This window comes from Dendrobates tinctorius, unplaced genomic scaffold (assembly GCF_039654945.1).
Source record: "Dendrobates tinctorius isolate UK_male_01 unplaced genomic scaffold, ASM3965494v1 ptg000272l, whole genome shotgun sequence".
Classification (NCBI taxonomy): Eukaryota; Metazoa; Chordata; class Amphibia; order Anura; family Dendrobatidae; genus Dendrobates; species Dendrobates tinctorius.
In genome coordinates, this window is record NW_027361939.1 from 12,166,487 (window position 1) to 12,188,896 (window position 22,410).

The 22,410-nt window shown below is 42.2% G+C and overlaps 19 non-coding genes across 19 annotated transcripts; 12 read left to right on the forward strand and 7 right to left on the reverse strand.

Moving 5' to 3' along the window:
- Window positions 1-596: 596 nt before the first annotated feature.
- On the reverse strand, window positions 597-669 carry TRNAM-CAU (transfer RNA methionine (anticodon CAU)). The gene has a single exon. It is a non-coding gene; the product is annotated as a tRNA-Met (tRNA).
- Window positions 670-757: 88 nt separating this feature from the next.
- Window positions 758-829, forward strand: TRNAE-UUC (transfer RNA glutamic acid (anticodon UUC)). The gene has a single exon. It is a non-coding gene; the product is annotated as a tRNA-Glu (tRNA).
- Window positions 830-1,724: 895 nt separating this feature from the next.
- On the forward strand, window positions 1,725-1,796 carry TRNAE-CUC (transfer RNA glutamic acid (anticodon CUC)). The gene has a single exon. It is a non-coding gene; the product is annotated as a tRNA-Glu (tRNA).
- A 1,596-nt stretch (window positions 1,797-3,392) lies between these two features.
- Window positions 3,393-3,465, reverse strand: TRNAM-CAU (transfer RNA methionine (anticodon CAU)). Its single transcript has one exon. It is a non-coding gene; the product is annotated as a tRNA-Met (tRNA).
- An 88-nt stretch (window positions 3,466-3,553) lies between these two features.
- TRNAE-UUC (transfer RNA glutamic acid (anticodon UUC)) lies at window positions 3,554-3,625 on the forward strand. The gene has a single exon. It is a non-coding gene; the product is annotated as a tRNA-Glu (tRNA).
- Window positions 3,626-6,188: 2,563 nt separating this feature from the next.
- On the reverse strand, window positions 6,189-6,261 carry TRNAM-CAU (transfer RNA methionine (anticodon CAU)). Its single transcript has one exon. It is a non-coding gene; the product is annotated as a tRNA-Met (tRNA).
- An 88-nt stretch (window positions 6,262-6,349) lies between these two features.
- On the forward strand, window positions 6,350-6,421 carry TRNAE-UUC (transfer RNA glutamic acid (anticodon UUC)). Its single transcript has one exon. It is a non-coding gene; the product is annotated as a tRNA-Glu (tRNA).
- Window positions 6,422-7,408: 987 nt separating this feature from the next.
- Window positions 7,409-7,480, forward strand: TRNAE-CUC (transfer RNA glutamic acid (anticodon CUC)). Its single transcript has one exon. It is a non-coding gene; the product is annotated as a tRNA-Glu (tRNA).
- Window positions 7,481-8,362: 882 nt separating this feature from the next.
- On the reverse strand, window positions 8,363-8,435 carry TRNAM-CAU (transfer RNA methionine (anticodon CAU)). Its single transcript has one exon. It is a non-coding gene; the product is annotated as a tRNA-Met (tRNA).
- Window positions 8,436-8,523: 88 nt separating this feature from the next.
- On the forward strand, window positions 8,524-8,595 carry TRNAE-UUC (transfer RNA glutamic acid (anticodon UUC)). Its single transcript has one exon. It is a non-coding gene; the product is annotated as a tRNA-Glu (tRNA).
- Window positions 8,596-9,490: 895 nt separating this feature from the next.
- Window positions 9,491-9,562, forward strand: TRNAE-CUC (transfer RNA glutamic acid (anticodon CUC)). Its single transcript has one exon. It is a non-coding gene; the product is annotated as a tRNA-Glu (tRNA).
- Window positions 9,563-11,158: 1,596 nt separating this feature from the next.
- Window positions 11,159-11,231, reverse strand: TRNAM-CAU (transfer RNA methionine (anticodon CAU)). Its single transcript has one exon. It is a non-coding gene; the product is annotated as a tRNA-Met (tRNA).
- Window positions 11,232-13,945: 2,714 nt separating this feature from the next.
- Window positions 13,946-14,018, reverse strand: TRNAM-CAU (transfer RNA methionine (anticodon CAU)). Its single transcript has one exon. It is a non-coding gene; the product is annotated as a tRNA-Met (tRNA).
- An 88-nt stretch (window positions 14,019-14,106) lies between these two features.
- TRNAE-UUC (transfer RNA glutamic acid (anticodon UUC)) lies at window positions 14,107-14,178 on the forward strand. Its single transcript has one exon. It is a non-coding gene; the product is annotated as a tRNA-Glu (tRNA).
- Window positions 14,179-15,073: 895 nt separating this feature from the next.
- TRNAE-CUC (transfer RNA glutamic acid (anticodon CUC)) lies at window positions 15,074-15,145 on the forward strand. The gene has a single exon. It is a non-coding gene; the product is annotated as a tRNA-Glu (tRNA).
- Window positions 15,146-16,610: 1,465 nt separating this feature from the next.
- Window positions 16,611-16,682, forward strand: TRNAE-UUC (transfer RNA glutamic acid (anticodon UUC)). The gene has a single exon. It is a non-coding gene; the product is annotated as a tRNA-Glu (tRNA).
- An 894-nt stretch (window positions 16,683-17,576) lies between these two features.
- Window positions 17,577-17,648, forward strand: TRNAE-CUC (transfer RNA glutamic acid (anticodon CUC)). Its single transcript has one exon. It is a non-coding gene; the product is annotated as a tRNA-Glu (tRNA).
- Window positions 17,649-19,244: 1,596 nt separating this feature from the next.
- Window positions 19,245-19,317, reverse strand: TRNAM-CAU (transfer RNA methionine (anticodon CAU)). The gene has a single exon. It is a non-coding gene; the product is annotated as a tRNA-Met (tRNA).
- Window positions 19,318-19,405: 88 nt separating this feature from the next.
- Window positions 19,406-19,477, forward strand: TRNAE-UUC (transfer RNA glutamic acid (anticodon UUC)). Its single transcript has one exon. It is a non-coding gene; the product is annotated as a tRNA-Glu (tRNA).
- Window positions 19,478-22,410: the final 2,933 nt, after the last annotated feature.

Consider the following 22,410-nt stretch of genomic DNA (forward strand, 5'->3'; position numbering starts at 1 on the left):
ATATGAGACTGACGCGCTCGCTACTGACGGGTGTTTTTCAGACAAAAGTATTTCAGGTAGATTTTGCGCTTAGCTGTCAAACAGCTCAAATCACTCTCATCTGCCTCTTTATACAGCAAACGGGTCAAGAGAAACAGCAACCCATGTGTCCCATCTGTCATTTGGGTTCACAAATCCTTACTTATCAGAAACGTGTTAGAACTGAAAGGGAAAGTTCAAAGTTTTTGACAAAATCTCTTCGGAAAAGAGGAGCCTGCTGCCCCGTGTGAGGATCGAACTTACGACCTTCAGATTATGAGACTGACGCGGGTGTTTTTCAGACAAAAGTATTTCAGGTAGATTTTGCGCTTAGCTGTCAATCATTCTGAACACCAGCTTTTGGTTACATTCATTGTGACGACCTTTGGCACAAGATTTAATTTTTTTTCATAGCTCAAATCACTCTCATCTGCCTCTTTATACAGCAAACGGGTCAAGAGAACCAGCATCCCATGTGTCATTTGGGTTCACAAATCCTTACTTATCAGAAACGTGTTAGAAATGAACAGGAAAGTTCTAAGTTTTTGACAAAATCTCTTCGGAAAAGAGGAGCCCGCTGCCCCGTGTGAGTATCGAACTCACGACCTTCAGATTATGAGACAGACGCGCTACCTACTGCGCTAACGAGGTAAGATGCACGTGCCAATCTGCAGACGTTTCTTGTGCAAGCCCCCGAGCTGATTTTTTTCAATAGATACCTCAGTGTGTAGCTATCCATTCCCATATGGTCTAGCGGTTAGGCTTCCTGGTTTTCACCCAGGCGGCCCGGGTTCGACTCCCGGTATGGGAATGCACCTTTTACTGTACTACTGCCAACAATCAAAGACAGAAATGTATTTTCCAGACAATAATATTTCAGGTAGATTTTGTACTTTGCAGTCAAAAATGCTGAACATCAGGGTATTTGTGGCTCTTACTGACCTTTAGCACAAGATTTCATTTTGTTTCATAGCTTAAACCATTCTCAACTACACCTTATTACTCCAAAGCGTCAAGGGACGCAACAATCCATGTGTTCTGTCTGTCACTAAGGCTCCTGTTTCCTTTCGAATCGGAAATGTTTCAGTGAGAAAGTTCTGAGTGGGTGACACAATATCCCAAGAAAAGGGGGGAGAATAGTTCCACGTGTGAGGAAAAAACCTCATGAACTTCAGATTACCAACTGACGTGCTAAGTACCATGCTCATGTGGCAACTTTTTTCTTTTGTGATGTAAAAGCTATTTAATCAGAGCAAAAACTTCTTTTTTTTTTTTTTTTTTTAAATTTATCTTGCTGCTTAGTGTATAACTTGTCCCACGTGGAAAAGTGGATAGGACCTAGTATCCCTGGTCGACTGGTTTACTTCCTGCTATGGGAGTGACACTCCTTTGGAACTAGTACACACATTCAAAAGCTGCCCCATGCCTTGTACGTGGAAACAGTTTAGGAACTAAATTGGTTATGTTTTGGTACTGAATCGGAAAAATCTGTGGCCCTGTAGCCAAGATGGAGACAGAATCGATTGAGAAAACGAGGGACCAGTACCCCGTCTAAGAATCGAACGTTCATCTTTCAGCTTATGAGACTGATTTGCTTACAACTGTGTTAACGAGGCAAGCTGCGCAAATAGAACTGCAGAAGTTGCTTGTGCCAAGTAGAAAACTTATTTTTTTTCAGATTGTCACTGATAAGACAGCACATCTTTTCCCATATGGTCTAGCGGTTAGGATTCCTGGTTCTCACCCAGGCGGGCCGGGTTCAACTCCCGGTATGGGAATGTACTTTTCTGTACTGCCACCAACATTCAAAGACAAAGGTGTTTTTCAGACAAAAGTATTTCAGGTAGAATTTGCGTTAAGCTGTCGAAAATTCTGAACGCCATCTTTTGGTCCGTTCGTTGTGATGAACTTTGGCACAAGATTTAATTTGGTTTCATAGCTCAAATCAATCTCAACTAGCCCCTTTTACAGCAAACGTGTCAAGAGAATCAACAACCCATGTGTCCTGTCTGTCATTTGGGTTCGCAAATTCTTACTTATCAGAAACATTTTAAATCTGAAAGGGAAAGTTCTAATTTGGTGACAGAATCTCTTCAGAAAAGAGGGTACCGCTTCCCCATGTGAGGATCGAACTCACGAACTTCAGAATATGAGACTGACGCGCTCGCTACTGACGGGTGTTTTTCAGACAAAAGTATTTCAGGTAGATTTTGCGCTTAGCTGTCAAACAGCTCAAATCACTCTCATCTGCCTCTTTATACAGCAAACGGGTCAAGAGAAACAGCAACCAATGTGTCCCATCTGTCATTTGGGTTCACAAATCCTTACTTATCAGAAACGTGTTAGAACTGAAAGGGAAAGTTCTAAGTTTTTGACAAAATCTCTTCGGAAAAGAGGAGCCTGCTGCCCCGTGTGAGGATCGAACTCACGACCTTCAGATTATGAGACTGACGCGGGTGTTTTTCAGACAAAAGTATTTCAGGTAGATTTTGCGCTTAGCTGTCAATCATTCTGAACACCAGCTTTTGGTTACATTCATTGTGACGACCTTTGGCACAAGATTTAATTTTTTTTCATAGCTCAAATCACTCTCATCTGCCTCTTTATACAGCAAACGGGTCAAGAGAACCAGCATCCCATGTGTCATTTGGGTTCACAAATCCTTACTTATCAGAAACGTGTTAGAAATGAACAGGAAAGTTCTAAGTTTTTGACAAAATCTCTTCGGAAAAGAGGAGCCCGCTGCCCCGTGTGAGTATCGAACTCACGAACTTCAGAATATGAGACTGACGCGCTCGCTACTGACGGGTGTTTTTCAGACAAAAGTATTTCAGGTAGATTTTGCGCTTAGCTGTCAAACAGCTCAAATCACTCTCATCTGCCTCTTTATACAGCAAACGGGTCAAGAGAAACAGCAACCCATGTGTCCCATCTGTCATTTGGGTTCACAAATCCTTACTTATCAGAAACGTGTTAGAACTGAAAGGGAAAGTTCAAAGTTTTTGACAAAATCTCTTCGGAAAAGAGGAGCCTGCTGCCCCGTGTGAGGATCGAACTTACGACCTTCAGATTATGAGACTGACGCGGGTGTTTTTCAGACAAAAGTATTTCAGGTAGATTTTGCGCTTAGCTGTCAATCATTCTGAACACCAGCTTTTGGTTACATTCATTGTGACGACCTTTGGCACAAGATTTAATTTTTTTTCATAGCTCAAATCACTCTCATCTGCCTCTTTATACAGCAAACGGGTCAAGAGAACCAGCATCCCATGTGTCATTTGGGTTCACAAATCCTTACTTATCAGAAACGTGTTAGAAATGAACAGGAAAGTTCTAAGTTTTTGACAAAATCTCTTCGGAAAAGAGGAGCCCGCTGCCCCGTGTGAGTATCGAACTCACGACCTTCAGATTATGAGACAGACGCGCTACCTACTGCGCTAACGAGGTAAGATGCACGTGCCAATCTGCAGACGTTTCTTGTGCAAGCCCCCGAGCTGATTTTTTTCAATAGATACCTCAGTGTGTAGCTATCCATTCCCATATGGTCTAGCGGTTAGGCTTCCTGGTTTTCACCCAGGCGGCCCGGGTTCGACTCCCGGTATGGGAACGCACCTTTTACTGTACTACTGCCAACAATCAAAGACAGAAATGTATTTTCCAGACAATAATATTTCAGGTAGATTTTGTACTTTGCAGTCAAAAATGCTGAACATCAGGGTATTTGTGGCTCTTACTGACCTTTAGCACAAGATTTCATTTTGTTTCATAGCTTAAACCATTCTCAACTACACCTTATTACTCCAAAGCGTCAAGGGACGCAACAATCCATGTGTTCTGTCTGTCACTAAGGCTCCTGTTTCCTTTCGAATCGGAAATGTTTCAGTGAGAAAGTTCTGAGTGGGTGACACAATATCCCAAGAAAAGGGGGGAGAATAGTTCCACGTGTGAGGAAAAAACCTCATGAACTTCAGATTACCAACTGACGTGCTAAGTACCATGCTCATGTGGCAACTTTTTTCTTTTGTGATGTAAAAGCTATTTAATCAGAGCAAAAACTTCTTTTTTTTTTTTTTTTTTTAAATTTATCTTGCTGCTTAGTGTATAACTTGTCCCACGTGGAAAAGTGGATAGGACCTAGTATCCCTGGTCGACTGGTTTACTTCCTGCTATGGGAGTGACACTCCTTTGGAACTAGTACACACATTCAAAAGCTGCCCCATGCCTTGTACGTGGAAACAGTTTAGGAACTAAATTGGTTATGTTTTGGTACTGAATCGGAAAAATCTGTGGCCCTGTAGCCAAGATGGAGACAGAATCGATTGAGAAAACGAGGGACCAGTACCCCGTCTAAGAATCGAACGTTCATCTTTCAGCTTATGAGACTGATTTGCTTACAACTGTGTTAACGAGGCAAGCTGCGCAAATAGAACTGCAGAAGTTGCTTGTGCCAAGTAGAAAACTTATTTTTTTTCAGATTGTCACTGATAAGACAGCACATCTTTTCCCATATGGTCTAGCGGTTAGGATTCCTGGTTCTCACCCAGGCGGGCCGGGCTCAACTCCCGGTATGGGAATGTACTTTTCTGTACTGCCACCAACATTCAAAGACAAAGGTGTTTTTCAGACAAAAGTATTTCAGGTAGAATTTGCGTTAAGCTGTCGAAAATTCTGAACGCCATCTTTTGGTCCGTTCGTTGTGATGAACTTTGGCACAAGATTTAATTTGGTTTCATAGCTCAAATCAATCTCAACTAGCCCCTTTTACAGCAAACGTGTCAAGAGAATCAACAACCCATGTGTCCTGTCTGTCATTTGGGTTCGCAAATTCTTACTTATCAGAAACATTTTAAATCTGAAAGGGAAAGTTCTAATTTGGTGACAGAATCTCTTCAGAAAAGAGGGTACCGCTTCCCCATGTGAGGATCGAACTCACGAACTTCAGAATATGAGACTGACGCGCTCGCTACTGACGGGTGTTTTTCAGACAAAAGTATTTCAGGTAGATTTTGCGCTTAGCTGTCAAACAGCTCAAATCACTCTCATCTGCCTCTTTATACAGCAAACGGGTCAAGAGAAACAGCAACCCATGTGTCCCATCTGTCATTTGGGTTCACAAATCCTTACTTATCAGAAACGTGTTAGAACTGAAAGGGAAAGTTCTAAGTTTTTGACAAAATCTCTTCGGAAAAGAGGAGCCTGCTGCCCCGTGTGAGGATCGAACTCACGACCTTCAGATTATGAGACTGACGCGGGTGTTTTTCAGACAAAAGTATTTCAGGTAGATTTTGCGCTTAGCTGTCAATCATTCTGAACACCAGCTTTTGGTTACATTCATTGTGACGACCTTTGGCACAAGATTTAATTTTTTTTCATAGCTCAAATCACTCTCATCTGCCTCTTTATACAGCAAACGGGTCAAGAGAACCAGCATCCCATGTGTCATTTGGGTTCACAAATCCTTACTTATCAGAAACGTGTTAGAAATGAACAGGAAAGTTCTAAGTTTTTGACAAAATCTCTTCGGAAAAGAGGAGCCCGCTGCCCCGTGTGAGTATCGAACTCACGAACTTCAGAATATGAGACTGACGCGCTCGCTACTGACGGGTGTTTTTCAGACAAAAGTATTTCAGGTAGATTTTGCGCTTAGCTGTCAAACAGCTCAAATCACTCTCATCTGCCTCTTTATACAGCAAACGGGTCAAGAGAAACAGCAACCCATGTGTCCCATCTGTCATTTGGGTTCACAAATCCTTACTTATCAGAAACGTGTTAGAACTGAAAGGGAAAGTTCTAAGTTTTTGACAAAATCTCTTCGGAAAAGAGGAGCCTGCTGCCCCGTGTGAGGATCGAACTTACGACCTTCAGATTATGAGACTGACGCGGGTGTTTTTCAGACAAAAGTATTTCAGGTAGATTTTGCGCTTAGCTGTCAATCATTCTGAACACCAGCTTTTGGTTACATTCATTGTGACGACCTTTGGCACAAGATTTAATTTTTTTTCATAGCTCAAATCACTCTCATCTGCCTCTTTATACAGCAAACGGGTCAAGAGAACCAGCATCCCATGTGTCATTTGGGTTCACAAATCCTTACTTATCAGAAACGTGTTAGAAATGAACAGGAAAGTTCTAAGTTTTTGACAAAATCTCTTCGGAAAAGAGGAGCCCGCTGCCCCGTGTGAGTATCGAACTCACGACCTTCAGATTATGAGACTGACGCGCTACCTACTGCGCTAACGAGGTAAGATGCACGTGCCAATCTGCAGACGTTTCTTGTGCAAGCCCCCGAGCTGATTTTTTTCAATAGATACCTCAGTGTGTAGCTATCCATTCCCATATGGTCTAGCGGTTAGGATTCCTGGTTTTCACCCACGCGGCCCGGGTTCGACTCCCGGTATGGGAACACACCTTTTACTGTACTACTGCCAACAATCAAAGACAGAAATGTATTTTCCAGACAATAATATTTCAGGTAGATTTTGTACTTTGCAGTCAAAAATGCTGAACATCAGGGTATTTGTGGCTCTTACTGACCTTTAGCACAAGATTTCATTTTGTTTCATAGCTTAAACCATTCTCAACTACACCTTATTACTCCAAAGCGTCAGGGTATTTGTGGCTCTTACTGACCTTTAGCACAAGATTTCATTTTGTTTCATAGCTTAAACCATTCTCAACTACACCTTATTACTCCAAAGCGTCAAGGGACGCAACAATCCATGTGTTCTGTCTGTCACTAAGGCTCCTGTTTCCTTTCGAATCGGAAATGTTTCAGTGAGAAAGTTCTGAGTGGGTGACACAATATCCCAAGAAAAGGGGGGAGAATAGTTCCACGTGTGAGGAAAAAACCTCATGAACTTCAGATTACCAACTGACGTGCTAAGTACCATGCTCATGTGGCAACTTTTTTCTTTTGTGATGTAAAAGCTATTTAATCAGAGCAAAAACTTCTTTTTTTTTTTTTTTAAATTTATCTTGCTGCTTAGTGTATAACTTGTCCCACGTGGAAAAGTGGATAGGACCTAGTATCCCTGGTCGACTGGTTTACTTCCTGCTATGGGAGTGACACTCCTTTGGAACTAGTACACACATTCAAAAGCTGCCCCATGCCTTGTACGTGGAAACAGTTTAGGAACTAAATTGGTTATGTTTTGGTACTGAATCGGAAAAATCTGTGGCCCTGTAGCCAAGATGGAGACAGAATCGATTGAGAAAACGAGGGACCAGTACCCCGTCTAAGAATCGAACGTTCATCTTTCAGCTTATGAGACTGATTTGCTTACAACTGTGTTAACGAGGCAAGCTGCGCAAATAGAACTGCAGAAGTTGCTTGTGCCAAGTAGAAAACTTATTTTTTTTCAGATTGTCACTGATAAGACAGCACATCTTTTCCCATATGGTCTAGCGGTTAGGATTCCTGGTTCTCACCCAGGCGGGCCGGGTTCAACTCCCGGTATGGGAATGTACTTTTCTGTACTGCCACCAACATTCAAAGACAAAGGTGTTTTTCAGACAAAAGTATTTCAGGTAGAATTTGCGTTAAGCTGTCGAAAATTCACTCTCATCTGCCTCTTTATACAGCAAACGGGTCAAGAGAACCAGCATCCCATGTGTCATTTGGGTTCACAAATCCTTACTTATCAGAAACGTGTTAGAAATGAACAGGAAAGTTCTAAGTTTTTGACAAAATCTCTTCGGAAAAGAGGAGCCCGCTGCCCCGTGTGAGTATCGAACTCACGAACTTCAGAATATGAGACTGACGCGCTCGCTACTGACGGGTGTTTTTCAGACAAAAGTATTTCAGGTAGATTTTGCGCTTAGCTGTCAAACAGCTCAAATCACTCTCATCTGCCTCTTTATACAGCAAACGGGTCAAGAGAAACAGCAACCCATGTGTCCCATCTGTCATTTGGGTTCACAAATCCTTACTTATCAGAAACGTGTTAGAACTGAAAGGGAAAGTTCAAAGTTTTTGACAAAATCTCTTCGGAAAAGAGGAGCCTGCTGCCCCGTGTGAGGATCGAACTTACGACCTTCAGATTATGAGACTGACGCGGGTGTTTTTCAGACAAAAGTATTTCAGGTAGATTTTGCGCTTAGCTGTCAATCATTCTGAACACCAGCTTTTGGTTACATTCATTGTGACGACCTTTGGCACAAGATTTAATTTTTTTTCATAGCTCAAATCACTCTCATCTGCCTCTTTATACAGCAAACGGGTCAAGAGAACCAGCATCCCATGTGTCATTTGGGTTCACAAATCCTTACTTATCAGAAACGTGTTAGAAATGAACAGGAAAGTTCTAAGTTTTTGACAAAATCTCTTCGGAAAAGAGGAGCCCGCTGCCCCGTGTGAGTATCGAACTCACGACCTTCAGATTATGAGACAGACGCGCTACCTACTGCGCTAACGAGGTAAGATGCACGTGCCAATCTGCAGACGTTTCTTGTGCAAGCCCCCGAGCTGATTTTTTTCAATAGATACCTCAGTGTGTAGCTATCCATTCCCATATGGTCTAGCGGTTAGGCTTCCTGGTTTTCACCCAGGCGGCCCGGGTTCGACTCCCGGTATGGGAATGCACCTTTTACTGTACTACTGCCAACAATCAAAGACAGAAATGTATTTTCCAGACAATAATATTTCAGGTAGATTTTGTACTTTGCAGTCAAAAATGCTGAACATCAGGGTATTTGTGGCTCTTACTGACCTTTAGCACAAGATTTCATTTTGTTTCATAGCTTAAACCATTCTCAACTACACCTTATTACTCCAAAGCGTCAAGGGACGCAACAATCCATGTGTTCTGTCTGTCACTAAGGCTCCTGTTTCCTTTCGAATCGGAAATGTTTCAGTGAGAAAGTTCTGAGTGGGTGACACAATATCCCAAGAAAAGGGGGGAGAATAGTTCCACGTGTGAGGAAAAAACCTCATGAACTTCAGATTACCAACTGACGTGCTAAGTACCATGCTCATGTGGCAACTTTTTTCTTTTGTGATGTAAAAGCTATTTAATCAGAGCAAAAACTTCTTTTTTTTTTTTTTTTTTTAAATTTATCTTGCTGCTTAGTGTATAACTTGTCCCACGTGGAAAAGTGGATAGGACCTAGTATCCCTGGTCGACTGGTTTACTTCCTGCTATGGGAGTGACACTCCTTTGGAACTAGTACACACATTCAAAAGCTGCCCCATGCCTTGTACGTGGAAACAGTTTAGGAACTAAATTGGTTATGTTTTGGTACTGAATCGGAAAAATCTGTGGCCCTGTAGCCAAGATGGAGACAGAATCGATTGAGAAAACGAGGGACCAGTACCCCGTCTAAGAATCGAACGTTCATCTTTCAGCTTATGAGACTGATTTGCTTACAACTGTGTTAACGAGGCAAGCTGCGCAAATAGAACTGCAGAAGTTGCTTGTGCCAAGTAGAAAACTTATTTTTTTTCAGATTGTCACTGATAAGACAGCACATCTTTTCCCATATGGTCTAGCGGTTAGGATTCCTGGTTCTCACCCAGGCGGGCCGGGTTCAACTCCCGGTATGGGAATGTACTTTTCTGTACTGCCACCAACATTCAAAGACAAAGGTGTTTTTCAGACAAAAGTATTTCAGGTAGAATTTGCGTTAAGCTGTCGAAAATTCTGAACGCCATCTTTTGGTCCGTTCGTTGTGATGAACTTTGGCACAAGATTTAATTTGGTTTCATAGCTCAAATCAATCTCAACTAGCCCCTTTTACAGCAAACGTGTCAAGAGAATCAACAACCCATGTGTCCTGTCTGTCATTTGGGTTCGCAAATTCTTACTTATCAGAAACATTTTAAATCTGAAAGGGAAAGTTCTAATTTGGTGACAGAATCTCTTCAGAAAAGAGGGTACCGCTTCCCCATGTGAGGATCGAACTCACGAACTTCAGAATATGAGACTGACGCGCTCGCTACTGACGGGTGTTTTTCAGACAAAAGTATTTCAGGTAGATTTTGCGCTTAGCTGTCAAACAGCTCAAATCACTCTCATCTGCCTCTTTATACAGCAAACGGGTCAAGAGAAACAGCAACCAATGTGTCCCATCTGTCATTTGGGTTCACAAATCCTTACTTATCAGAAACGTGTTAGAACTGAAAGGGAAAGTTCTAAGTTTTTGACAAAATCTCTTCGGAAAAGAGGAGCCTGCTGCCCCGTGTGAGGATCGAACTCACGACCTTCAGATTATGAGACTGACGCGGGTGTTTTTCAGACAAAAGTATTTCAGGTAGATTTTGCGCTTAGCTGTCAATCATTCTGAACACCAGCTTTTGGTTACATTCATTGTGACGACCTTTGGCACAAGATTTAATTTTTTTTCATAGCTCAAATCACTCTCATCTGCCTCTTTATACAGCAAACGGGTCAAGAGAACCAGCATCCCATGTGTCATTTGGGTTCACAAATCCTTACTTATCAGAAACGTGTTAGAAATGAACAGGAAAGTTCTAAGTTTTTGACAAAATCTCTTCGGAAAAGAGGAGCCCGCTGCCCCGTGTGAGTATCGAACTCACGAACTTCAGAATATGAGACTGACGCGCTCGCTACTGACGGGTGTTTTTCAGACAAAAGTATTTCAGGTAGATTTTGCGCTTAGCTGTCAAACAGCTCAAATCACTCTCATCTGCCTCTTTATACAGCAAACGGGTCAAGAGAAACAGCAACCCATGTGTCCCATCTGTCATTTGGGTTCACAAATCCTTACTTATCAGAAACGTGTTAGAACTGAAAGGGAAAGTTCAAAGTTTTTGACAAAATCTCTTCGGAAAAGAGGAACCTGCTGCCCCGTGTGAGGATCGAACTTACGACCTTCAGATTATGAGACTGACGCGGGTGTTTTTCAGACAAAAGTATTTCAGGTAGATTTTGCGCTTAGCTGTCAATCATTCTGAACACCAGCTTTTGGTTACATTCATTGTGACGACCTTTGGCACAAGATTTAATTTTTTTTCATAGCTCAAATCACTCTCATCTGCCTCTTTATACAGCAAACGGGTCAAGAGAACCAGCATCCCATGTGTCATTTGGGTTCACAAATCCTTACTTATCAGAAACGTGTTAGAAATGAACAGGAAAGTTCTAAGTTTTTGACAAAATCTCTTCGGAAAAGAGGAGCCCGCTGCCCCGTGTGAGTATCGAACTCACGACCTTCAGATTATGAGACAGACGCGCTACCTACTGCGCTAACGAGGTAAGATGCACGTGCCAATCTGCAGACGTTTCTTGTGCAAGCCCCCGAGCTGATTTTTTTCAATAGATACCTCAGTGTGTAGCTATCCATTCCCATATCGTCTAGCGGTTAGGCTTCCTGGTTTTCACCCAGGCGGCCCGGGTTCGACTCCCGGTATGGGAACGCACCTTTTACTGTACTACTGCCAACAATCAAAGACAGAAATGTATTTTCCAGACAATAATATTTCAGGTAGATTTTGTACTTTGCAGTCAAAAATGCTGAACATCAGGGTATTTGTGGCTCTTACTGACCTTTAGCACAAGATTTCATTTTGTTTCATAGCTTAAACCATTCTCAACTACACCTTATTACTCCAAAGCGTCAAGGGACGCAACAATCCATGTGTTCTGTCTGTCACTAAGGCTCCTGTTTCCTTTCGAATCGGAAATGTTTCAGTGAGAAAGTTCTGAGTGGGTGACACAATATCCCAAGAAAAGGGGGGAGAATAGTTCCACGTGTGAGGAAAAAACCTCATGAACTTCAGATTACCAACTGACGTGCTAAGTACCATGCTCATGTGGCAACTTTTTTCTTTTGTGATGTAAAAGCTATTTAATCAGAGCAAAAACTTCTTTTTTTTTTAAATTTATCTTGCTGCTTAGTGTATAACTTGTCCCACGTGGAAAAGTGGATAGGACCTAGTATCCCTGGTCGACTGGTTTACTTCCTGCTATGGGAGTGACACTCCTTTGGAACTAGTACACACATTCAAAAGCTGCCCCATGCCTTGTACGTGGAAACAGTTTAGGAACTAAATTGGTTATGTTTTGGTACTGAATCGGAAAAATCTGTGGCCCTGTAGCCAAGATGGAGACAGAATCGATTGAGAAAACGAGGGACCAGTACCCCGTCTAAGAATCGAACGTTCATCTTTCAGCTTATGAGACTGATTTGCTTACAACTGTGTTAACGAGGCAAGCTGCGCAAATAGAACTGCAGAAGTTGCTTGTGCCAAGTAGAAAACTTATTTTTTTTCAGATTGTCACTGATAAGACAGCACATCTTTTCCCATATGGTCTAGCGGTTAGGATTCCTGGTTCTCACCCAGGCGGGCCGGGCTCAACTCCCGGTATGGGAATGTACTTTTCTGTACTGCCACCAACATTCAAAGACAAAGGTGTTTTTCAGACAAAAGTATTTCAGGTAGAATTTGCGTTAAGCTGTCGAAAATTCTGAACGCCATCTTTTGGTCCGTTCGTTGTGATGAACTTTGGCACAAGATTTAATTTGGTTTCATAGCTCAAATCAATCTCAACTAGCCCCTTTTACAGCAAACGTGTCAAGAGAATCAACAACCCATGTGTCCTGTCTGTCATTTGGGTTCGCAAATTCTTACTTATCAGAAACATTTTAAATCTGAAAGGGAAAGTTCTAATTTGGTGACAGAATCTCTTCAGAAAAGAGGGTACCGCTTCCCCATGTGAGGATCGAACTCACGAACTTCAGAATATGAGACTGACGCGCTCGCTACTGACGGGTGTTTTTCAGACAAAAGTATTTCAGGTAGATTTTGCGCTTAGCTGTCAAACAGCTCAAATCACTCTCATCTGCCTCTTTATACAGCAAACGGGTCAAGAGAAACAGCAACCCATGTGTCCCATCTGTCATTTGGGTTCACAAATCCTTACTTATCAGAAACGTGTTAGAACTGAAAGGGAAAGTTCTAAGTTTTTGACAAAATCTCTTCGGAAAAGAGGAGCCTGCTGCCCCGTGTGAGGATCGAACTCACGACCTTCAGATTATGAGACTGACGCGGGTGTTTTTCAGACAAAAGTATTTCAGGTAGATTTTGCGCTTAGCTGTCAATCATTCTGAACACCAGCTTTTGGTTACATTCATTGTGACGACCTTTGGCACAAGATTTAATTTTTTTTCATAGCTCAAATCACTCTCATCTGCCTCTTTATACAGCAAACGGGTCAAGAGAACCAGCATCCCATGTGTCATTTGGGTTCACAAATCCTTACTTATCAGAAACGTGTTAGAAATGAACAGGAAAGTTCTAAGTTTTTGACAAAATCTCTTCGGAAAAGAGGAGCCCGCTGCCCCGTGTGAGTATCGAACTCACGAACTTCAGAATATGAGACTGACGCGCTCGCTACTGACGGGTGTTTTTCAGACAAAAGTATTTCAGGTAGATTTTGCGCTTAGCTGTCAAACAGCTCAAATCACTCTCATCTGCCTCTTTATACAGCAAACGGGTCAAGAGAAACAGCAACCCATGTGTCCCATCTGTCATTTGGGTTCACAAATCCTTACTTATCAGAAACGTGTTAGAACTGAAAGGGAAAGTTCAAAGTTTTTGACAAAATCTCTTCGGAAAAGAGGAGCCTGCTGCCCCGTGTGAGGATCGAACTTACGACCTTCAGATTATGAGACTGACGCGGGTGTTTTTCAGACAAAAGTATTTCAGGTAGATTTTGCGCTTAGCTGTCAATCATTCTGAACACCAGCTTTTGGTTACATTCATTGTGACGACCTTTGGCACAAGATTTAATTTTTTTTCATAGCTCAAATCACTCTCATCTGCCTCTTTATACAGCAAACGGGTCAAGAGAACCAGCATCCCATGTGTCATTTGGGTTCACAAATCCTTACTTATCAGAAACGTGTTAGAAATGAACAGGAAAGTTCTAAGTTTTTGACAAAATCTCTTCGGAAAAGAGGAGCCCGCTGCCCCGTGTGAGTATCGAACTCACGACCTTCAGATTATGAGACAGACGCGCTACCTACTGCGCTAACGAGGTAAGATGCACGTGCCAATCTGCAGACGTTTCTTGTGCAAGCCCCCGAGCTGATTTTTTTCAATAGATACCTCAGTGTGTAGCTATCCATTCCCATATGGTCTAGCGGTTAGGATTCCTGGTTTTCACCCAGGCGGCCCGGGTTCGACTCCCGGTATGGGAACGCACCTTTTACTGTACTACTGCCAACAATCAAAGACAGAAATGTATTTTCCAGACAATAATATTTCAGGTAGATTTTGTACTTTGCAGTCAAAAATGCTGAACATCAGGGTATTTGTGGCTCTTACTGACCTTTAGCACAAGATTTCATTTTGTTTCATAGCTTAAACCATTCTCAACTACACCTTATTACTCCAAAGCGTCAAGGGACGCAACAATCCATGTGTTCTGTCTGTCACTAAGGCTCCTGTTTCCTTTCGAATCGGAAATGTTTCAGTGAGAAAGTTCTGAGTGGGTGACACAATATCCCAAGAAAAGGGGGGAGAATAGTTCCACGTGTGAGGAAAAAACCTCATGAACTTCAGATTACCAACTGACGTGCTAAGTACCATGCTCATGTGGCAACTTTTTTCTTTTGTGATGTAAAAGCTATTTAATCAGAGCAAAAACTTCTTTTTTTTTTTTTTTTTTTAAATTTATCTTGCTGCTTAGTGTATAACTTGTCCCACGTGGAAAAGTGGATAGGACCTAGTATCCCTGGTCGACTGGTTTACTTCCTGCTATGGGAGTGACACTCCTTTGGAACTAGTACACACATTCAAAAGCTGCCCCATGCCTTGTACGTGGAAACAGTTTAGGAACTAAATTGGTTATGTTTTGGTACTGAATCGGAAAAATCTGTGGCCCTGTAGCCAAGATGGAGACAGAATCGATTGAGAAAACGAGGGACCAGTACCCCGTCTAAGAATCGAACGTTCATCTTTCAGCTTATGAGACTGATTTGCTTACAACTGTGTTAACGAGGCAAGCTGCGCAAATAGAACTGCAGAAGTTGCTTGTGCCAAGTAGAAAACTTATTTTTTTTCAGATTGTCACTGATAAGACAGCACATCTTTTCCCATATGGTCTAGCGGTTAGGATTCCTGGTTCTCACCCAGGCGGGCCGGGTTCAACTCCCGGTATGGGAATGTACTTTTCTGTACTGCCACCAACATTCAAAGACAAAGGTGTTTTTCAGACAAAAGTATTTCAGGTAGAATTTGCGTTAAGCTGTCGAAAATTCTGAACGCCATCTTTTGGTCCGTTCGTTGTGATGAACTTTGGCACAAGATTTAATTTGGTTTCATAGCTCAAATCAATCTCAACTAGCCCCTTTTACAGCAAACGTGTCAAGAGAATCAACAACCCATGTGTCCTGTCTGTCATTTGGGTTCGCAAATTCTTACTTATCAGAAACGTGTTAGAACTGAAAGGGAAAGTTCTAAGTTTTTGACAAAATCTCTTCGGAAAAGAGGAGCCTGCTGCCCCGTGTGAGGATCGAACTCACGACCTTCAGATTATGAGACTGACGCGGGTGTTTTTCAGACAAAAGTATTTCAGGTAGATTTTGCGCTTAGCTGTCAATCATTCTGAACACCAGCTTTTGGTTACATTCATTGTGACGACCTTTGGCACAAGATTTAATTTTTTTTCATAGCTCAAATCACTCTCATCTGCCTCTTTATACAGCAAACGGGTCAAGAGAACCAGCATCCCATGTGTCATTTGGGTTCACAAATCCTTACTTATCAGAAACGTGTTAGAAATGAACAGGAAAGTTCTAAGTTTTTGACAAAATCTCTTCGGAAAAGAGGAGCCCGCTGCCCCGTGTGAGTATCGAACTCACGAACTTCAGAATATGAGACTGACGCGCTCGCTACTGACGGGTGTTTTTCAGACAAAAGTATTTCAGGTAGATTTTGCGCTTAGCTGTCAAACAGCTCAAATCACTCTCATCTGCCTCTTTATACAGCAAACGGGTCAAGAGAAACAGCAACCCATGTGTCCCATCTGTCATTTGGGTTCACAAATCCTTACTTATCAGAAACGTGTTAGAACTGAAAGGGAAAGTTCTAAGTTTTTGACAAAATCTCTTCGGAAAAGAGGAGCCTGCTGCCCCGTGTGAGGATCGAACTTATGACCTTCAGATTATGAGACTGACGCGGGTGTTTTTCAGACAAAAGTATTTCAGGTAGATTTTGCGCTTAGCTGTCAATCATTCTGAACACCAGCTTTTGGTTACATTCATTGTGACGACCTTTGGCACAAGATTTAATTTTTTTTCATAGCTCAAATCACTCTCATCTGCCTCTTTATACAGCAAACGGGTCAAGAGAACCAGCATCCCATGTGTCATTTGGGTTCACAAATCCTTACTTATCAGAAACGTGTTAGAAATGAACAGGAAAGTTCTAAGTTTTTGACAAAATCTCTTCGGAAAAGAGGAGCCTGCTGCCCCGTGTGAGTATCGAACTCACGACCTTCCGATTATGAGACAGACGCGTTACCTACTGCGCTAACGAAGTAAGATGCACGTGCCAATCTGCAGACGTTTCTTGTGCAAGCCCCCGAGCTGATTTTTTTCAATAGATACCTCAGTGTGTAGCTATCCATTCCCATATGGTCTAGCGGTTAGGATTCCTGGTTTTCACCCAGGCGGCCCGGGTTCGACTCCCGGTATGGGAACGCACCTTTTACTGTACTACTGCCAACAATCAAAGACAGAAATGTATTTTCCAGACAATAATATTTCAGGTAGATTTTGTACTTTGCAGTCAAAATTGCTGAACATCAGGGTATTTGTGGCTCTTACTGACCTTTAGCACAAGATTTCATTTTGTTTCATAGCTTAAACCATTCTCAACTACACCTTATTACTCCAAAGCGTCAAGGGACGCAACAATCCATGTGTTCTGTCTGTCACTAAGGCTCCTGTTTCCTTTCGAATCGGAAATGTTTCAGTGAGAAAGTTCTGAGTGGGTGACACAATATCCCAAGAAAAGGGGGGAGAATAGTTCCACGTGTGAGGAAAAAACCTCATGAACTTCAGATTACCAACTGACGTGCTAAGTACCATGCTCATGTGGCAACTTTTTTCTTTTGTGATGTAAAAGCTATTTAATCAGAGCAAAAACTTCTTTTTTTTTTTTTTTTTTAAATTTATCTTGCTGCTTAGTGTATAACTTGTCCCACGTGGAAAAGTGGATAGGACCTAGTATCCCTGGTCGACTGGTTTACTTCCTGCTATGGGAGTGACACTCCTTTGGAACTAGTACACACATTCAAAAGCTGCCCCATGCCTTGTACGTGGAAACAGTTTAGGAACTAAATTGGTTATGTTTTGGTACTGAATCGGAAAAATCTGTGGCCCTGTAGCCAAGATGGAGACAGAATCGATTGAGAAAACGAGGGACCAGTACCCCGTCTAAGAATCGAACGTTCATCTTTCAGCTTATGAGACTGATTTGCTTACAACTGTGTTAACGAGGCAAGCTGCGCAAATAGAACTGCAGAAGTTGCTTGTGCCAAGTAGAAAACTTATTTTTTTTCAGATTGTCACTGATAAGACAGCACATCTTTTCCCATATGGTCTAGCGGTTAGGATTCCTGGTTCTCACCCAGGCGGGCCGGGTTCAACTCCCGGTATGGGAATGTACTTTTCTGTACTGCCACCAACATTCAAAGACAAAGGTGTTTTTCAGACAAAAGTATTTCAGGTAGAATTTGCGTTAAGCTGTCGAAAATTCTGAACGCCATCTTTTGGTCCGTTCGTTGTGATGAACTTTGGCACAAGATTTAATTTGGTTTCATAGCTCAAATCAATCTCAACTAGCCCCTTTTACAGCAAACGTGTCAAGAGAATCAACAACCCATGTGTCCTGTCTGTCATTTGGGTTCGCAAATTCTTACTTATCAGAAACATTTTAAATCTGAAAGGGAAAGTTCTAATTTGGTGACAGAATCTCTTCAGAAAAGAGGGTACCGCTTCCCCATGTGAGGATCGAACTCACGAACTTCAGAATATGAGACTGACGCGCTCGCTACTGACGGGTGTTTTTCAGACAAAAGTATTTCAGGTAGATTTTGCGCTTAGCTGTCAAACAGCTCAAATCACTCTCATCTGCCTCTTTATACAGCAAACGGGTCAAGAGAAACAGCAACCCATGTGTCCCATCTGTCATTTGGGTTCACAAATCCTTACTTATCAGAAACGTGTTAGAACTGAAAGGGAAAGTTCTAAGTTTTTGACAAAATCTCTTCGGAAAAGAGGAGCCTGCTGCCCCGTGTGAGGATCGAACTCACGACCTTCAGATTATGAGACTGACGCGGGTGTTTTTCAGACAAAAGTATTTCAGGTAGATTTTGCGCTTAGCTGTCAATCATTCTGAACACCAGCTTTTGGTTACATTCATTGTGACGACCTTTGGCACAAGATTTAATTTTTTTTCATAGCTCAAATCACTCTCATCTGCCTCTTTATACAGCAAACGGGTCAAGAGAACCAGCATCCCATGTGTCATTTGGGTTCACAAATCCTTACTTATCAGAAACGTGTTAGAAATGAACAGGAAAGTTCTAAGTTTTTGACAAAATCTCTTCGGAAAAGAGGAGCCCGCTGCCCCGTGTGAGTATCGAACTCACGAACTTCAGAATATGAGACTGACGCGCTCGCTACTGACGGGTGTTTTTCAGACAAAAGTATTTCAGGTAGATTTTGCGCTTAGCTGTCAAACAGCTCAAATCACTCTCATCTGCCTCTTTATACAGCAAACGGGTCAAGAGAAACAGCAACCCATGTGTCCCATCTGTCATTTGGGTTCACAAATCCTTACTTATCAGAAACGTGTTAGAACTGAAAGGGAAAGTTCTAAGTTTTTGACAAAATCTCTTCGGAAAAGAGGAGCCTGCTGCCCCGTGTGAGGATCGAACTTACGACCTTCAGATTATGAGACTGACGCGGGTGTTTTTCAGGCAAAAGTATTTCAGGTAGATTTTGCGCTTAGCCGTCAATCATTCTGAACACCAGCTTTTGGTTACATTCATTGTGACGACCTTTGGCACAAGATTTAATTTTTTTTCATAGCTCAAATCACTCTCATCTGCCTCTTTATACAGCAAACGGGTCAAGAGAACCAGCATCCCATGTGTCATTTGGGTTCACAAATCCTTACTTATCAGAAACGTGTTAGAAATGAACAGGAAAGTTCTAAGTTTTTGACAAAATCTCTTCGGAAAAGAGGAGCCCGCTGCCCCGTGTGAGTATCGAACTCACGACCTTCAGATTATGAGACAGACGCGCTACCTACTGCGCTAACGAGGTAAGATGCACGTGCCAATCTGCAGACGTTTCTTGTGCAAGCCCCCGAGCTGATTTTTTTCAATAGATACCTCAGTGTGTAGCTATCCATTCCCATATGGTCTAGCGGTTAGGATTCCTGGTTTTCACCCAGGCGGCCCAGGTTCGACTCCCGGTATGGGAACGCACCTTTTATTGTACTACTGCCAACAATCAAATACAGAAATGTATTTTCCAGACAATAATATTTCAGGTAGATTTTGTACTTTGCAGTCAAAAATGCTGAACATCAGGGTATTTGTGGCTCTTACTGACCTTTAGCACAAGATTTCATTTTGTTTCATAGCTTAAACCATTCTCAACTACACCTTATTACTCCAAAGCGTCAAGGGACGCAACAATCCATGTGTTCTGTCTGTCACTAAGGCTCCTGTTTCCTTTCGAATCGGAAATGTTTCAGTGAGAAAGTTCTGAGTGGGTGACACAATATCCCAAGAAAAGGGGGGAGAATAGTTCCACGTGTGAGGAAAAAACCTCATGAACTTCAGATTACCAACTGACGTGCTAAGTACCATGCTCATGTGGCAACTTTTTTCTTTTGTGATGTAAAAGCTATTTAATCAGAGCAAAAACTTCTTTTTTTTTTTTTTTTTTTTAAATTTATCTTGCTGCTTAGTGTATAACTTGTCCCACGTGGAAAAGTGGATAGGACCTAGTATCCCTGGTCGACTGGTTTACTTCCTGCTATGGGAGTGACACTCCTTTGGAACTAGTACACACATTCAAAAGCTGCCCCATGCCTTGTACGTGGAAACAGTTTAGGAACTAAATTGGTTATGTTTTGGTACTGAATCGGAAAAATCTGTGGCCCTGTAGCCAAGATGGAGACAGAATCGATTGAGAAAACGAGGGACCAGTACCCCGTCTAAGAATCGAACGTTCATCTTTCAGCTTATGAGACTGATTTGCTTACAACTGTGTTAACGAGGCAAGCTGCGCAAATAGAACTGCAGAAGTTGCTTGTGCCAAGTAGAAAACTTATTTTTTTTCAGATTGTCACTGATAAGACAGCACATCTTTTCCCATATGGTCTAGCGGTTAGGATTCCTGGTTCTCACCCAGGCGGGCCGTGTTCAACTCCCGGTATGGGAATGTACTTTTCTGTACTGCCACCAACATTCAAAGACAAAGGTGTTTTTCAGACAAAAGTATTTCAGGTAGAATTTGCGTTAAGCTGTCGAAAATTCTGAACGCCATCTTTTGGTCCGTTCGTTGTGATGAACTTTGGCACAAGATTTAATTTGGTTTCATAGCTCTAATCAATCTCAACTAGCCCCTTTTACAGCAAACGTGTCAAGAGAATCAACAACCCATGTGTCCTGTCTGTCATTTGGGTTCGCAAATTCTTACTTATCAGAAACATTTTAAATCTGAAAGGGAAAGTTCTAATTTGGTGACAGAATCTCTTCAGAAAAGAGGGTACCGCTTCCCCATGTGAGGATCGAACTCACGAACTTCAGAATATGAGACTGACGCGCTCGCTACTGACGGGTGTTTTTCAGACAAAAGTATTTCAGGTAGATTTTGCGCTTAGCTGTCAAACAGCTCAAATCACTCTCATCTGCCTCTTTATACAGCAAACGGGTCAAGAGAAACAGCAACCCATGTGTCCCATCTGTCATTTGGGTTCACAAATCCTTACTTATCAGAAACGTGTTAGAACTGAAAGGGAAAGTTCTAAGTTTTTGACAAAATCTCTTCGGAAAAGAGGAGCCTGCTGCCCCGTGTGAGGATCGAACTCACGACCTTCAGATTATGAGACTGACGCGGGTGTTTTTCAGACAAAAGTATTTCAGGTAGATTTTGCGCTTAGCTGTCAATCATTCTGAACACCAGCTTTTGGTTACATTCATTGTGACGACCTTTGGCACAAGATTTAATTTTTTTTCATAGCTCAAATCACTCTCATCTGCCTCTTTATACAGCAAACGGGTCAAGAGAACCAGCATCCCATGTGTCATTTGGGTTCACAAATCCTTACTTATCAGAAACGTGTTAGAAATGAACAGGAAAGTTCTAAGTTTTTGACAAAATCTCTTCGGAAAAGAGGAGCCCGCTGCCCCATGTGAGTATCGAACTCACGAACTTCAGAATATGAGACTGACGCGCTCGCTACTGACGGGTGTTTTTCAGACAAAAGTATTTCAGGTAGATTTTGCGCTTAGCTGTCAAACAGCTCAAATCACTCTCATCTGCCTCTTTATACAGCAAACGGGTCAAGAGAAACAGCAACCCATGTGTCCCATCTGTCATTTGGGTTCACAAATCCTTACTTATCAGAAACGTGTTAGAACTGAAAGGGAAAGTTCTAAGTTTTTGACAAAATCTCTTCGGAAAAGAGGAGCCTGCTGCCCCGTGTGAGGATCGAACTTACGACCTTCAGATTATGAGACTGACGCGGGTGTTTTTCAGACAAAAGTATTTCAGGTAGATTTTGCGCTTAGCTGTCAATCATTCTGAACACCAGCTTTTGGTTACATTCATTGTGACGACCTTTGGCACAAGATTTAATTTTTTTTCATAGCTCAAATCACTCTCATCTGCCTCTTTATACAGCAAACGGGTCAAGAGAACCAGCATCCCATGTGTCATTTGGGTTCACAAATCCTTACTTATCAGAAACGTGTTAGAAATGAACAGGAAAGTTCTAAGTTTTTGACAAAATCTCTTCGGAAAAGAGGAGCCCGCTGCCCCGTGTGAGTATCGAACTCACGAACTTCAGAATATGAGACTGACGCGCTCGCTACTGACGGGTGTTTTTCAGACAAAAGTATTTCAGGTAGATTTTGCGCTTAGCTGTCAAACAGCTCAAATCACTCTCATCTGCCTCTTTATACAGCAAACGGGTCAAGAGAAACAGCAACCCATGTGTCCCATCTGTCATTTGGGTTCACAAATCCTTACTTATCAGAAACGTGTTAGAACTGAAAGGGAAAGTTCTAATTTTTTGACAAAATCTCTTCGGAAAAGAGGAGCCTGCTGCCCCGTGTGAGGATCGAACTTACGACCTTCAGATTATGAGACTGACGCGGGTGTTATGAGACTGACGCGCTACCT